The sequence below is a fragment of the Neofelis nebulosa genome, chromosome 4 (genome assembly GCF_028018385.1).
Source record: "Neofelis nebulosa isolate mNeoNeb1 chromosome 4, mNeoNeb1.pri, whole genome shotgun sequence".
Taxonomy (NCBI): domain Eukaryota; kingdom Metazoa; phylum Chordata; class Mammalia; order Carnivora; family Felidae; genus Neofelis; species Neofelis nebulosa.
Genome location: NC_080785.1, coordinates 49403055 through 49419190, shown reverse-complemented (window position 1 = coordinate 49419190; position 16136 = coordinate 49403055). Strand labels below are relative to the sequence as shown.

Genomic DNA, 16136 nt, shown 5'->3' with positions numbered 1-16136 from the left:
ACCACTGAAACCTGACCATTAAATCCTGTACATTAAAGAGTTTGTAGCTCCGCTGGCCAACATCTCTTTGGTTACAGACACCATACCTGGAGGCGGGACAGGGTCCCTTTCTATCCCACCCTGCCATTCACAGCACCAGCCTGTAACCTTGGCCTCTTACTGAAGCCCTGAAGGGTTTTTTCCAGTTTTTAAAGTGACTCTTTATTTGGCTGAGCATGCCATGAGCTTTAGATATGCTCTGTATTTGAATCTAGAATGTTCACATGAGTGAACCAGGGAGGGAGGCTGACTTGAGGGAGAGTTTGAACACAAGGGTAATCTTTCATTATTCATCTCTGCTAGTAATTAGAAGGCACTACTAAATAGATGTAATTGGATCATGTCACAAAAATTAAGATAAAAGGCCATAAGCAATTCAACCTCTTTCTACCACTGGCCAAGCATTCCTCCCCCTTCTCAGCCTCCACTTGAATTTTGTTCAGCCAGTGGTAAGTAGCATTATGTGTGTGTGTGTGTGTGTGTGTGTGTGTGTGTGTGTGTAGAAAGTTTCCCCAAATGTGGTCACCATGTGCCAGAAAGGTAAGTTTTCTGGATTCCCTCTACACAAAGTTACAAACTAGGGATGAAATGGGTCTTTTCCCTCTGCTGCCTCTGGAAGAGCATGAAAAAGGCCTTCAACAAGAAGAGTTCTTGATGATTTTAATGCCAGTCAATGGAAGGGAGGAGAGGAAGGAGAAAGAGGTTTGTTTTAACCTTGTCAGCCCTTCTTCAGACATGGAGCCTCAACCTTCATCAAAAGTGGAGATATGACAGACTTTTAGAATCAGTCACCTGGGTGGCTCAGTCTGTTAAGCATCCAACTTCTGCTCAGGTCATGATCTCACAGTTCATGAGTTTGAACCCCACATTGGGCTCCGTGCTGGCAGCATTGAGCCTGCTTGGGCTTCTCTCTCTCTGCCCCTCCCCCACAATCACTGTCTCTCTCTCTCTCTCTCTCTCAAAATAAATGAATAAACTTTTTAAAATGCTTTAAAAAAAGAATAAATGGGGTAAAATATAAGACAAGGCATCTATAAGGACCCTGAGGCTTTGGGGACTGGGTTTTCCTATGCCGGCAGAAGGGAGATCAGATTTATGCCTAAACATTGTCATTTCTTCTTCTTTTTTTTTTTGAAATGTTTATTTATTTATTTTGAGAGACAGCACAGTGGAGGAGGGACAGAGTGAGAGACACAGAATCCAAAGCAGGCTCCAGGCTCTGAGCTGTCAGCACAGAGCCTGATGTGGGGCTCGAACTCAGGAACCACAAGATCATGACTTGAGCTGAAGTTGGATGCTCAACTGACCGAGCCACCCGGGCGCCCCATTGTCATTGATTCTTAAAAAGGGAATGGAGAGTTAATTAGCTACCCACAGAAGTCAATATTATGTGTAATTGCAGAACTAGCTTAGGGGCAAAGATGTTTAATCAAAGTGAAGATAATATAAGAGATTCAAATATTTTGTGTTTCATCTTTTGCCCTGAACATGCCTTTTACCAATGGTTACAAACCTTTAAAATGGCTCTTCATTCTCAGATTCTATTTGACTTTTAAGAGCAGATTTAAATTTCTTTAATTTCATCCATAGCAGTTGGAAACTATTTCATAAAGCGATACTAAACTATATACGTGTGAAAAGACATCTGAGAAACATTTCTTTATACATGGGCTATCTGCAGTTAGACTTTTTAAAAAGTAACCAGACAACATTCAGATATTTAAAAAACAAAAACTTGGGGCGCCTGGGTGGCTCAGTTGGTTAAGCGTCTGACTCCTGACTTTGGCTCAGGTCATGATCTCTCGGTTCGTGAGTTTGAGCCCTGAGTCGGGCTGTGCGCGCGGACAGCATGGAGCCTGTTTGGGATTATTTCTCTCCCTCTCTCTCTGCTCCCCCACTCCCCCAAATAAATAAATAAACTTCAAAATGAAATAAAAAAACTTATCTGGGGAGCAAAAATAAACACACATATATATTATCAGCTTAAGGACATATCAACACAAAGGGAAAGACACGAAGCCTGGCTTACTAAAGGCTCTAGCAGTGTGGGTGTGGTTCTTACGTGGGTGCCTGACTCTCCTGAAATCTCCTCTTTATTTTAGATTTAGAAATATTATTTCTTAGTCTATCAAATAATCAGTGATTTGTCCCACCTTGAGGTTGTCAATAGAGCACAAGAGGATGAAAATGAAGATGGAAATACACAGGATGTCCAAGTGGTCAAAGAGCAGGGACCCATAGATTTGGCGTTCTAATACAAGAGCGACAGGTTGCTGGGGGAGGTCATCTAGATATAGACATTTCATTGGCATTAGTGCTTCTATTTAGCCAGCCAACCCATAAATTCTGACTGTCTAGGGTAGAAAACTGCACCTTCTACGTGTCCTCACTTTCCTGCCACGCAATAACTTCGGTGGAAGAGACAATTGAACTCCGCGCTGTTATGGCCCTATGGTACGGAGACAGCAGGTGCCAATTTCTTCCCTCTGTGACTCCCACATAGCAAGTTGTTCTTCTTCCAAGCTCAGTTGTTTCACCAGGAGGAATGTAGACACATTGGAAGCTGTGGCCTAAAAGTGAGACCTTGTTTTGAGGGTGTGTAACTGGGTTCAGAGGAGCCGTGCCTGCCTCAGCTCATCTTTGTGGGGTGGAGCTGGGTTACTTGGGTGCACTGTGGGACAGGCTTCACTCTGCCTTGTATTGTTTTTATCAGTCCCATCATGATTTGTTGAGCACACGGATAAATGCAGAGCCAGTTCAGCTAGTGACAGTCCTGTCCTTATATGGTTTAAATTAGAGAGGAAATAAAGATACAGATAACATTTCTTTTTTTTTTTTAGTCACAGTAGGTGGGGTGGAATGCAAACTGTGTTACTGCATCCTAGTGGGGTTTCTGATCTTTTGGATCTCTTGCATATCATAATGTGTATGTGTGTGTGTGTGTGTGTGTGTGTGTGTGTGTGCGTGCGTGTGTGTACATGGTGTGTATACATATATAGAGAGAAAATATCTGGAGAGATATAGTAAACTATTAGTTTTTTTCTGTATGTTGGGATGATGGGTGATTTTGTTCCTTCCCATGTATTGTTTTTCCTCACAAATTTTCTCTAATAAGTTTATTGCTTGTGAAATAAAATAAATTTAATCAAACATACTTGTGCTAGATATTTTCTCAGTGCCCATCTGGGCCCATTTCCCCCCTATTCCACCCTGCTGTCTGCCCCTGAAAGGCTGACCTTTAACCTGTGTTTTCCTGTTGGATTTGGGCCAGTGGCCATGAACTACCACAGTGGGTTCCAGAAAGGGAGAAAAGGGTAATTGGGTGTCTATTCTCCCAGCTGCCTCAGTTAGTTGTCTTCTTTGACCAAAGGTCCCAGGTCCTGCCAGATGCCCTGTCCACACAGCTCTCTCCTCCCTGGTCTCCTGCTAACCTGTCTCTCTCCTGAGGTCTGGTAACCTCTCCCTTCTCTCAACTCCTATAGGCCTAGGAACGCTTATTGGCCCCAGGGTACTGCAATGTGGCTGTGGCTTCCCTGCACTCTGCCCACACCTTTGCAAATAGTTTATTTATTAATCAGTTCTCAAGTTACACAATTTCAGTGTGCTGTCTGTTTCCTTTTGGCATCCCAAGTGATATAGTAGTCAAATTTTCTAATTGCAGTTATACATTTATCTGCAGCAAGTTTGCCCAGAAAAACTAAAGCATCAGTTTCTTGGGGTGCCTGGGTGGCTCAGTCGGTTAGGCGTCCGACTTCAGTTCAGGTCACGATCTCATGGTGCGTGGGTTTGAGCCCCGCGTCTGGCTCTGTGCTGACAGCTCAGAGCCTGGAGCCTGCTTCAGATTCTGTGTCTCCCTCTCTCTCTGCCCCTTACCCACTCCCACTTTCTCTCTCTCTCTCTCTCTCTCTCTCATTCTCTCAAAGATTAAACAACATTAAAAAAATTGTTTTAAATAAAAAAATAAAGCATCAGTTTCTTTCTGGGCCTAGAATTTTATCAATGCTGTGAAACAGTAGTGTCTGATGGTACAATAGAGTGAAATGAGATTTTAGAAATTAAGAAATGTGAAGGCTTCAAGACTGGTACAGAAAAATGAATTCATGACTTTTATTTTATTACTTTTTAAATTTTTAAAAATGTTTTTATTTAGTTTTGAAGGAGAGAGAGAGAGAGAGAGAGAGAGAGAGAGACAGAGCATGAGCGGGGGAGGAGCAGAGAGAGAGGGAGACAAAGAATCCAAAGCAGGCTCCAGGCTCTGAGCTGTCAGCACAGAGCCCGACCTGGGGCTCGAACTCACAGACCATGAGATCATGACCTGAACCGAAGCGAGACGCTCAACTGGCTGAGCCACCCAGGCGCCCCATGAATTCATGACTTTTAAAGAAGTATTTTCAAAACATGGCATCCACGGAGAAAGAGATAAGAGAGATTTCTAGTGGTTCAAAAAGAATAGAGTCATTGGATTTTGTGTCTTTTTTTTTTTTCTTGCATATTGTCTTAAGAATAGGGATCAGAAGTAGTTTGGTGCTTTTGGATTGGAGCAAGTGAGGAAGGAATGGATGTCATGATGGGAAAGGATGAACTAAGTAAGGGAAATGTGGATTCAAGGAAGTTGAGTTGTCAGTTTAGAGTGGCCAGCCTCAGACATAAGGCTCATTGGGAGGTAACGTTTGAGCAGACATTTGGAATTGGTGGCAGAAGGAGATGTGAGGAGAAGGAGAAGGAACCTTTTCGGGGGGTGGGGTGGGGAGGGGGGAGCAGCCAGTGCCGTGGCTATTGTATGTCTGCAGAACATTGAGGAGGCCAGTATGTGTCTAGAGCAGAGCGAGTAAGGTTAGGAGTAGTAGGAAGTGATGAGGTCAGAATGGTAATAAGTGTTATGTAGGTTTGGGAATGTACATTATATGCACTGTAAACATGGAAACCATCTATCTCATTGACCCCCATTGCACTTCTCTGGACTCCTAAGGACCCAGAGAACCCAAATGACTGGTAAGAATTCTTATTTTAAAATTTGCTCTTGGAGCACCTGGGTGGCTCAGTCAGTTAAGAGTCCGACTTCGGCTCAGGTCATGATTTCGCGGTTTGTGAGTTCGAGCCCCATGTTGGGCTCTGTGCTGACAGCTCAGAGCCTGGAGCCTACTTCGGATTCTGTGTTTCCTCCTTTCTCTGCCCCTCCCATGCTCATGCTCTGTCTCTCCTTGTCTCTCAATAATAAATAAACGTTAAAAATTGTTTTTTGAAAATTCGCTCTCAATATTCAGACAAGATTTCCAGAGGCTTCTTTTGAGGACTGTTGCATCCAGTTGTGGCCAGTGCCCTAATGCACACAACAAGTGAATTTCATTTGGTATGGTCAAGGTAAAAATGTTATCTCTTTCTATTAGGATTTCATCAAATAAGACAGACTCAGTCTCTCATTGATTTCCTGTGTTGCATTATATCATTTGGGTTTTGGTCGAAGACTTAACAAACACCAGTCGCTATGATTCAGTTTGCTTGGTAGCAGTGGCAGGTAGAGGGTCCTTGTCTTCTAATAAAACATCCACTTCCCTGAATTAATATTGATCACTAGCGCAGCATAGCAGTAACTTACGTTTGTGAAGGTACTGAACAATTTACAAAGCAAGGCCATTCATGGCAAGCCACCCGACGGGTTCCACCAGAAGTGAAACGAAGTGCAGGCACTCTTATTCTCTATTGTTTCGGAGGAGGAAGTCTATCTTGTAGCACATTTTCCTTCCCACTGAAGATCACATTTCTATTTCATGTTAAGAGCGTGGCTGTTGCCAAATATTCAGGAATGCAGATACTCCACCAATGCTCCAGGCAGGGGAGTTTTCAAGCAGATTCATTTTAGCAGCCAGCCCTACCCTCCAGCTCTTTTGGCCAGGAGAGAAGAGCCGAGGAAGGGTGGGGGGGGGCTTTGGGAGAGGGAAAGGCAAAGTCTCTTCCCAGAACTATAGTGGATCATGAGCGGCATTGAAGAGAGCGCTACATTGGTATTTCTGGTCATTGAGCATAAGTATTTGATTCTCTTTGAAATGCTGAGGAAACAGACCATCAGCATTCTTGTGGTAGTTTTATATTCACCCTTACTCTTGGTAATTTCACACGTTCTGGTAAGGAAGGAAGGGAAATACACTTAGTTAATTCTAGAATGGGCCGTTTGCCCCGGGTGTGGCCATACCAGGTTCTTAGTGTGTCTCCTCAGCATTTCCCGGTGTGCTCAGTGCCTCTTTCAGGATATTCTCGAACCTTTTCTTCCCCATGCGGTACAGAAGTGGGAGCCTGGCAATGCCGTTGGTGCCATTCGCTTCCCTTCCCCCATATACACCCCAGGACCCTAGTTTCTTGCTTGTTTGTGATCATTTCACTTTGTCTTCTCCTGTATGTTTTCCAGTTGCTTTGGGGGGGGGGGCCTGTCTTGCCTCACTTCAACCAGTGATTTGAATTGACCAAACGCATGGCAATTTGAAGAGACTGTTAAGCTGTGTCTGGCCTCTGTTGATATGACTTATGAGGATTCAAGTCAGCAAATGTTATCTCTCTGTATCTCAGGCTTAAGACGACCGTGTGCCCAAGGAGAGGAAATTGTAAATTGGTTGCTCTTTATTATATCATCACCTCAGAAATCCTAATTCATTTGTCCATTCGGTCACTGGTTGTCTAGTTCTGTGTCGGCACTGAGCCGGGCACTAGCAATAGAAGAGAAAATAAGACGGGCGCTTTCCCTCCCAGGAATTTATAATAGGTAAGTGGAAATAATAATGATAAAAGTATAGGGGCGCCTGGGTGGCTCAGTCGGTTGAGCATCCGACTCCGGCTCAGGTCATGATCTCATGGCCTGTGAGTTCGAGCCCCGCATCGGGCTCTGTGCTGATAGCTCAGGGCCTGGAACCTGCTTCGGATTCTGTGTCTCCCTCTCTCTGCCCCTCCCCCGCTCATGCTCTGTCTCTCTCTCTGTCTCAAAAATAAATAAACATTAAAAAATTTTTTTAAAAATAAAAAAAAATGATAAAAGTATATATAACTGGAAATAATAATGATAAAATAATAATAAAATGATAGTGATAATATATAACTGGAAATGATAATGATAAAAATCACACCTTATGACACATGCTATAAAGGAAAGGTTTGGGGTACTGAGGTAGAAAATAGTAGGAGGGTTTTTTTTAGTTAGAGAGGTAACATTGAAAAGGTGGTATTTAAGATGAACCAGAGGCTGAACAGAGGAAAGCGGTCTTTCCAAGAATGAGGGGATGTCAGAGGAGAGGAGAGCAAGGGTGGCAGGATAATACATATGTTCTTAAAGCTCTTTTCAAGCCATTCTGTACCTTAACTTCATAGTTCAAAGGAAGCCAGGGAATACTATCCTCATTTATACTAGAGAAAAACACTGTATCTATCAACCAACAGATTTATTGCCTAGAGGATAGGATTTAGCTAAGCAGAGAGGAAATTCCAGGCCTGGGGAATGTACCTGCAAAGGTGTGAAGGGGAGAATTTGAACTCATGAGTTGTGTAGTGAGTAGAGAAGGGTGGTCGGAGCGGAGGGCTGGCACAGGGGACAGGGGTAAGAGATGGGGCTGGATAAAAGAGCCTTTGAAGGCAAGGCTAAGAGTGGGCTTTCACGGTGTAAGCACTGGGGAGCCCTGGGAGGTTTTAGAGTTAAGATATGACATTGGGAAAGTGCTGATTCATACCAATTAATTGGACTCTGCGGTCTGGAGTGGCCTGGGAGGGATCAGAAGGGTTGAAAGCCAGGAGAACAGTAAGAAGTTATAGCGTGGTCAGTGTGGAAGGTTATCAAACTGGAGCTCGTGGGATAGCAAAGAAAAGACAGATGTGGGAATCAGTATGAAGGCAAAATCAACAGACTAATAAGTCAAGCAAGATCATGTACATAATGGTGGAGCTCACATGAAGGTGCAGACCCATTGGCTAGCCCTTCACCCTTTAGGCCAGCGCCTAATCAGCTCTAGAGGATGGGTCTCTGTTTCTATTGCCTGTGTGAGTAAAGGTGTTTTTCAGATTTGTTTGTTTTTTATCCCTCTGTCTCCTTAGATTTCCATATTGCCTCTGAACTGTAGGTCTTCTGGGAAAGTTGGTTCTTTTTCTTTTTTCTTTTTTGGGAGCACTATAGTCGCACTCCCTACACGTTCATTCAGCAAACCTCCATGTGGCAGGTATTGTTTTAAGCCCTGGGGACAGCCACGTGAAATCAGAAACTGTTCCTGTTGTCAGAGTCTTCACAGCTAGAAGGAGAAGACCAATCTTAAAAATAAACAAATGCACCAATGTGTTATCAGAGCTTTGAAAGAGGTATTTATGGGATAAAATGGAGGACCAAAGAGTGGTTAATTGCGTATAGAGGCGGCGTTACCATTGTTAATGATAACAGTAATGATAATTAAAGTAATGGTTACTAACAAGTGTTGGGCATTTAATACGTCCAACATTGTACTAAGCTCTGCATTGGCATTACTTAACTAAATATTTATGCAAACCTTACCAGGTATGGTTGTTCCTGCTTAACAAGTGAGGAAAGTAAAGCAAAGAGAAGCAATAGACTTGCAGAAAATCGCCACCATTCACGTATTCACTGAAAAATTGAATTTATTGCACGTCTGCAAGGTGCATATCAAGGAGCAGACACTGGCTGTTCTCAGGTGAACCTGGCGTATTCCCTGGTCCAAGTTTGCTGGAGGAAGTGCTTGTGGAAATCAGCCAGGCTCTTTAATGGCAATATGGAAAAGGTACCATGAGAGCACAAAACAGGGAGCAACTAATGGGGCCAGAAGCAGTGGGAGAAGGCTCCACAGAGGAGAAAGGTGCTGGATCCTGGATTGACCGCAAAGAGGAGATATCATGTGCAAAGGTGAAAAAGAGACATGAAATGGAATGAATAGTCAAGAAGCATTGAGGTCTGTGTGTGTGAATGAGAGGGAAAAGGGTAGAGAGGATGAGTTGCCAGGAGATGTTACGGAAAAGATTGATTGGAATGAAATGATAAAAGCTCAAGTCATATGTCAGAGGTATGGCCGGCAGAAGTGTTCAAGTAGGCTGGTGCCACGGTTACTTGGGGAAGACTCTTGAGAAATGAGGAACTTTACCAGGGAGCAGTGAGTACAATATCATTTTCAGGGGCATTAGAGGAGACTCTGACTTCCAAGATATCTGTGGATGCATCAACCACAGAGATTTGCTCAACTAAAATTCTAGTAACCTGAATGAAGTGGCATCATTTCCTTCCTTTTAACCCATATGATTATATTTAGCGGAATTAACCGAGACCCTAAAGTAAGAGGTGAGAGCAGAGACACAGACAGTCCACGGCACTGGGAGAATCTGAACAGGAAGGAGCAGGATCTTTGAGAGACACCTGAAAACTGTTTCTCACAGTCGAGGGTGGCACCTGAGAAGACATTTATTGTCTTGAGCATTTTACTACAGTATTAAATGAATAGCTATAAAATGCTTACAGGGATGGTTCAGGGCTCTTTTGTCTAAACCCAGTATTAGAAAGGATGACAGAGGTCTGGAGTTGGAGGAGAGCACAGTCCAGTCAGATGGATCTTGCTGGTCCGTATCTTGCAGACTCAAGTCTAGAACCTCACTCGGGCCAGGCCTTCCACTTCCTGGGAACGGGTGAGTGTGCTAAAGGCCACTGAGGGTCATATCCATGTGTGAGCTGCTTTTCTACCCGCTGTAAGGGAAGTTGCCTTGGAAATTGAACTTGATCCAAACATCAAAGAAATTACCTCTTTCTCAGCCTTTTGCTTAACTCGTGGAACTATTGAGGAAGCTGAACTTCATCAGAGAACGAGTGAGTGACAGTTGGTTGGTTGTTTTGGTAGTTTGGTAGGAGTATCGTTCAACAGTTTTTGAAGTACAGCTTTCCTCCCTGATCTTAATCTGCCCTGTTCCTTGTAAACCAGTCTCAAAAGACCTGTGCAGGCAATATAACATTAAGACAAGTGTCACGAGTCAACAACTTAGAAATGAATTAATGGCGTATCCCAGTCTTTTCTAACTATGAAAATGGTGGTGATGACATTGCCCCAAGTTAGTGGTAAGACAGGTATATTGTAATTCTCAGGATCCCATACCAGCATCAATTAACCATTTCTTTTAATGTCCCTAGAAAGGATAGCAGGTATGCTTTATTTTTTGCCATGTTATTTTTCACTAGAAAATATTTTTACAGCAAGACTATACAGGCAGTATGGCTTAGTACGTAAGAATCTGGACTCTGAAGCCAAAGGGCTTAGGTCTGAGCTCCTTCACTTATCAGTTGGATAACTTTGAGCAAGTTACTTAACCTCTCTGTGCTTCAGTTTCCTCCTCTGTAAAACGAGGATTAACAATCCTATGTGCCTCATAGACTAATAAGGACTAAATGAGTTTTCTGCCATATGGTAATGCTGTATAAGTGCTAGCTGTTATTAGTAATATTTCTATTAAAATCAGTCATGGGGAGTAGCCACCCAGAATGAACCACTACTCTCTGAGCCTCACATTTGGGACTATACTAAGAGAGAAGAAGTACACGTATGCTGTCGGCACTGTGCTGGAACATCCGTCCTCTCATGTGGGGCTCACTACAACCCTGTTCGTTAGATGATTATCTCTATTTTAAAGATGAGGAAGGTATGGCTCAGAGAACTTAACATGCCCGGGTGCTATTGGGCTGATCTGAACTTGAGCCCTATATTCCAGTGCTCATGTTTTTGTTCCCCTTAGAAGTCTTCTGGGATAAGTAGCATACTCTGAAAAAGCAGAATTTAAACGTGCATGTCAAAGCTGGAATTTTCACAGGGCTCTGTGCTCTCCTCTCCCTTTCCCTGATGCAAAGTTGCCTGAGATGGATTCTTTCTTATGTTCATCTTTCACAGTGTGGCTACACTAAGGAGAATGTTATGGAGAGAGAGGCAGCTGGCATGGCCCCTGGTGTCCTCCCCAATCCCACTATGTCCCCTCTAATACCTCACTGTCCCCTCTGTCACGGAGCAGCCTACTCTCTTAGTAGAATTCAAAATACTCACTCTGGTATTCCAGCTCCTGAGAGCATCAGAAAGAAGGAGTTAGGACCTTCTAGAATCCTTCCTAAACCTCCAGAGAGCTTAGTCTCTTCTAACACAAGGTTAGAACTTGTGTTATCCTGTGAATGTCTCAGACACCTTTTGGATGCAATTCGTGGATGTTTACATCGGGGAAGTTCTGAAAGTCTTCGTAACTGCCCGGGCCTCATTAAGATGCAGACAATTCCAAGATTGCACAACTTGACTTGTAAACGCGTGTCGGGATGACCCTGGCTCTTTATAGAGAAACCCATAAATTCTCCACACCTTGGCAGTTGGACAGAATATAGATTTGAAGATAGCATTTTGGGACCTTATGGGAATCAACAACCTTCTCCCCGTATGCTCCAACTTTTACTTTCATCTGTGGTCCACTGCCCTTCATCCTTCATGACCACGCCCTGAAATTATAGGTATTTGTAAGAACATGGACATATATTCATATACATTGCGTTGTTTTTTTTGCATATTGTATTCCAAGCCCATGCATGCAGAAAGACAATTACCACCCTACCTCAAACTCACTGAGTATGCAATCAAGACTCATTATGCCCTGATTCTCATTCCATTCACACCCTTTGTGTCTCAGAACAACACTGAATGGAGAGCAAGGTATATTGAAGGATATGAAGGGAAGAAGAAGTCAAAGGAACATGTGGAGAAATTGGAACCCCAGAGTGAGCGATTTAGGTGAAAATAGTTTGCAATTTTCATCTTTGAAGTTTGAGAAATTTTACTTTGTGTTGGATCCGTTTCTGGAATCATGATCCCTTGGGTCTGGCATAAAGCTATAATTTTTAGGAGACTCATCTCCAAAAGCTTATGGTTATGGAGAAAAAAAAATCAATGTTTGTAGGCCCGTGAATCAGAATCTAAAAAGTGTTTGGATATTTAATGTCTCATAAAATGTAACATACAAAGAGACTTGTGGAGTATCAGAGCCAGAAATAATTATGGAAACCAGGTAGTCCAACCCCCTGCTTTTAGCAATGGGGCGATGGAGCTGAGGGGGGTTGGATGATTTATCCAGGTTACATGGCTGCAAGGAGGGGTAGAGAGCCTGGACTAGAATAGACCTCCTAACTCCTAAGCCAGTGTATTTCCAGTGTTATCACAGATTACTAATCATTTGGAAGCATTGGGCCGAAGTATGAACCATGTATCGTAAGTGAGGGAATCTTAGCAATAGAAGAGACCTTAGAAGTCATGCAGCACTTTCTCCCTCCTGATGCAGAAATCCTCTTGGTGACATCCTTGACGGGGCCACTAGTCTCTACTGGCTTAACTCCAATGCCAGAAAGCTCAGTACGTGACAAGGCAGCTCGTTTAGTCTTTGGACAAAAGATCAAATTTGTATTTTTAGAGCATCAGTCCAGGAAGAGTGTGGATGACTAGAAGAGAATGGCATAGTATTAGTAATGGTAGGAATTTTACTCTTTTTATTGTTTTAAAACGAGGATAATAACGCTGACCCTGTAATGCCATCGTGAAGGTTAGAGATGCAGTTTATAAAGCATCTAGCATAGTGGTTGTCTCAAAATAAGAACTCAAATTGTAGTCATCATTGGCTTTTATCAACATGATCCCAGTTTTTTGAAATTATGCCCTCTGGAGTAATATAGACTGTATCTAATCCCACAAATATTTGAAGGCAGTTAGTTAGCATGACCCTCTAAATCTTTTCTTCTTCAGACTAAATATTCCCTGATTCCTCTATGGTTCTTCCTGTGATGCATTTTGGATGCCTTCATTGCTTTCATTCCCTCCTATTTGTCAATTTCCCCCTTAAAATGTGGTGGCCAAATGTGGTCAGTTCAGCGCGCTCTACGGTGGAGTAATTACTTCCCTTGAGCTGGACATCGCGCTTCTTCTACAGCAACCTAGATTTATGTTAGCATTTTTGGAGGCCAGATCACACAGTTGGCTCAAGTAAAACCTGATTCTACTACCCAGAACATAAGCTCTGCCTCCCAACACCGTGTCAACTGCAGATTTGACAGGCGCAATTTTTACATCTTCGTCCAAGCTGTTGGTACAAATGCGGAACAAGAAAAGGCCAAAGAAAGGCTGAGCCTCGAGGAACACCTCTGATTGTTCCATGCGTATTGACACCCATCCACTGGCTTGATGACATTATTGTACCAGTTCCAAATCTATGCACCTATACTAGCAAAAGTAACTCAGCAAGATGTAGTCACTCGTGTTTTTGAAATTGGATATTTAATTTACCCAGAGGTAAAATGCCATTCTTTTATCAATGAAGACAGGTTTTGAACCCATAATTGGGAAAATGTGAACTCAGAAAATAATTTCATGTTTGAGTTACTACGTAATGCTTAAAGGAAAAAAAAAGATCTTCTCTTAATGTGAAATGATAATGTTTGCCTAATTGTTTATTTTTCCAAAATGTTTTGAAATTACTCCCTCGGTCTGGGGGAAGGAGTGTGGAGAATTTGCAGATTTCATGTGTGGTGGAGAAAAGAGATTACTGAAGAATTAGAATATAACACTTAGGAGCCTTTTCCATCTCTGGTTGGGGTCACAGAGACAAAGAGATGTCTTAAATGTTGGTGGGAGAAGGTGTGAGGTATATTCCTGGATAGTTTTTAAAATTCTTTCTTTCTTTCTTTCTTTCTTTCTTTCTTTCTTTCTTTCTTTCTTTCTTTCTTTCTTTCCTTCCTTCCTTCCTTCCTTCCTTCCTTCCTTCCTTCCTTCCTTCCTTCCTTCCTTTCTTTTTCTTTTCTTTTCTTTTTTTTTTTTTTTTGAGAGAGAGAGAGAGACAGAGAGACAGAGAGAGACAGAGAGAGCAGGGGAGGGGCAGAGAGAGAGGAGTACAGAGGATCCAAAGCAGGCTTCACACTGACAGCAAGGAGCCTGATGTGGAGCTCAAACTCAAGGAACCATGAGATCATGACCTGAGCTGAAGTTGGACGCTCAACCGACTGAGTCACCCGAGTGTCCCTTAAAATTCTTCTTAATGATTCTCATTAAAGAAGTAGTTATTTCTTTCACTTAGCATGCTTCCCTCTGAAGAAATCATTTTCTTTGTGCTGCAGCACAGATCAGTTTTTCCTGGTTTTCATGGTGGAGGTGAAGAATGGTTGTTGCCGTACTTTGAGCCAAAGTGCTCAAAGATTCAGAGCTCGCCTTTTGGCATCTTCTTCCAAGGGCTCATTTAATATTTTTTTCAAAGGCTTTCCTTCTTGTGTACATCCCATGTTTGTGGCTTTCGTCTTAACACTGGTCTTTTCTTTTTCTCTAGCCCATAATTGAACAAATACCTTAATATCTAAAGCTCTAATACCATAAGCATGTTCTGAGATCCCGGCAGATGGAAAAAAAGTTAGCACTCTCAAAAACTGGCCAGGGAATAAAAGACTTCCTCATACTGAATATTTTAGGAATATCATTTTATAGTTTACTCACTCATTCAGTGTTTATTGAGCACTTATTATATGCAGGCACTGATCTAGACAACAGAGACAATGGGGAGTAAAGTCAAATTTAGTCTCTTCTCACATTGCGCTTATGGCCTTAAGGAAGAAACATGTTAGTCAAATAATCAAAACAATTGTGAACTTGTAAAAAGTACTGCAAAGAAGAGGGAGAGGGTGCCCATCACTGGAGAGGTCAGGGAAGTCTTCCTCACGTGATGCTTAATCTGAGATTTGAAGGTGGAAATCAGGGGAAGGGCACAGGTAGCAGAAAAAAACATATTCCCAAGGCCCTGTGCTGAAAGGGAGCATGGGCAGTATGAGGACAGGAACATGCCAATAAGGTGGAGTGAAGAACACAAAGCAAGAGTAAGAGTAGTGTGAGATGAACTGAGAGGTAGGAAGGGTCTCCTACAGGCTTTGGAGATGACACAAAGAGTGCCGTCAATGTCTTCTGAACCATGGAAGCCATCTAAGAAGCTTGTGGGGGTGGTGGCTGGAGGTGGGGCAGTGCAGTTGGGTGGGGAGAATTGTGGGCCGTGATCAGTTTTGGTTTTTGAAAAGATCACCATGCCAGGTGCCTGGGTGGCTCAGTTGGTTAAGCCTCTGACTCTTGATGTCAGCTCAGGTCATTATCTCACAGTTTGAAAGATCTCTAGGGCCACGTTGTGCATACCCTCCCCTAGTCTGCCTCCGTGCTCATAGCATAGGCTTGCTTGGAATTCTTTCTCTCCTCTCTCTCTGCTCCTCCTTCCACTTGTGCACTCATGCGCTTGCTCTCTCTCTCTCTCTTAAAACAAACAAACAAACAAACTTAAAAAAAAAATCACTGTGACCGTATATGGGCAAAAGGAGAAAGGGAAGGCAAAGTAAGTGACAGACCAGTTAGGAGACCACTTTCTAGTCCAGGAAAGGAGATGGAGGTGGTTGGGTGTAGGTTGGCAGGAGGAGAGATAGAAGGATAGAAACAGATCAAAGATGCGTAGGTTGACTCTGCAGTACTTGGGGACCGCATAGGGGGGTGATAGAAGAATAGTGCCGCGGGTAACCCAAGGAAGGTTCATACATTTTATATTCTTCTTTGGCAATTGAAAGATTGTTATTTTAAATTTTAGACTGCAGCTCTATTCATAATTTTTGATAGTACAGCACAACAGAAAATAATTCTAAAAAGAGCCAGAAATCTTTCGGTGCCTCAGATCTATTATTGGCAAAGTAGGTGACTGTGAGCAAGATGAAAACTTGGTAGTCTCTCTGAGGATCCCAACAATGGAGGAAAAAAATATTTTTAATTGCTGACTTCCTCAAGACCTCATTAAGACCCAGGGAAGTATGTTTGTTAAGGTTCACTTTTTAAAGAAGTAACCCAGGGGCGCCTGGGTGGCTCAGTCGGTTGAGCGTCCGACTTCGGCTCAGGTCATGATCTTGCGGTCTGTGAGTTCGAGCCCTGCGTCGGGCTCCGTGCTGACAGCTCAGAGCCTGGAGCCTGCTTCGGATTCTGTGTCTCCCTCTCTCTCTGCCCCTCCCCTGCTCATGCTCTGTCTCTCTCTGTCTCAAAAATAAATAAAAACGTTAA

At 43.0% G+C, this 16136-nt stretch overlaps 1 protein-coding gene across 5 annotated transcripts in view; it reads left to right on the top strand.

Moving 5' to 3' along the window:
* CREB5 (cAMP responsive element binding protein 5) overlaps positions 1-16136 on the top strand; it is a 401242-nt gene that overhangs the window by 136032 nt on the left and 249074 nt on the right. Inside the window, exon 1 of one of the 5 annotated variants that reach the window (XM_058724739.1) lies at positions 4951-5031. The exons of the other annotated variants lie outside the window; for them this stretch is intronic. The gene's annotated coding sequence lies outside the window, so the exon portion shown is untranslated. Of the gene's footprint in view, positions 1-4950; positions 5032-16136 lie in introns of those variants that run through there. 5 annotated transcript variants of the gene reach the window in all.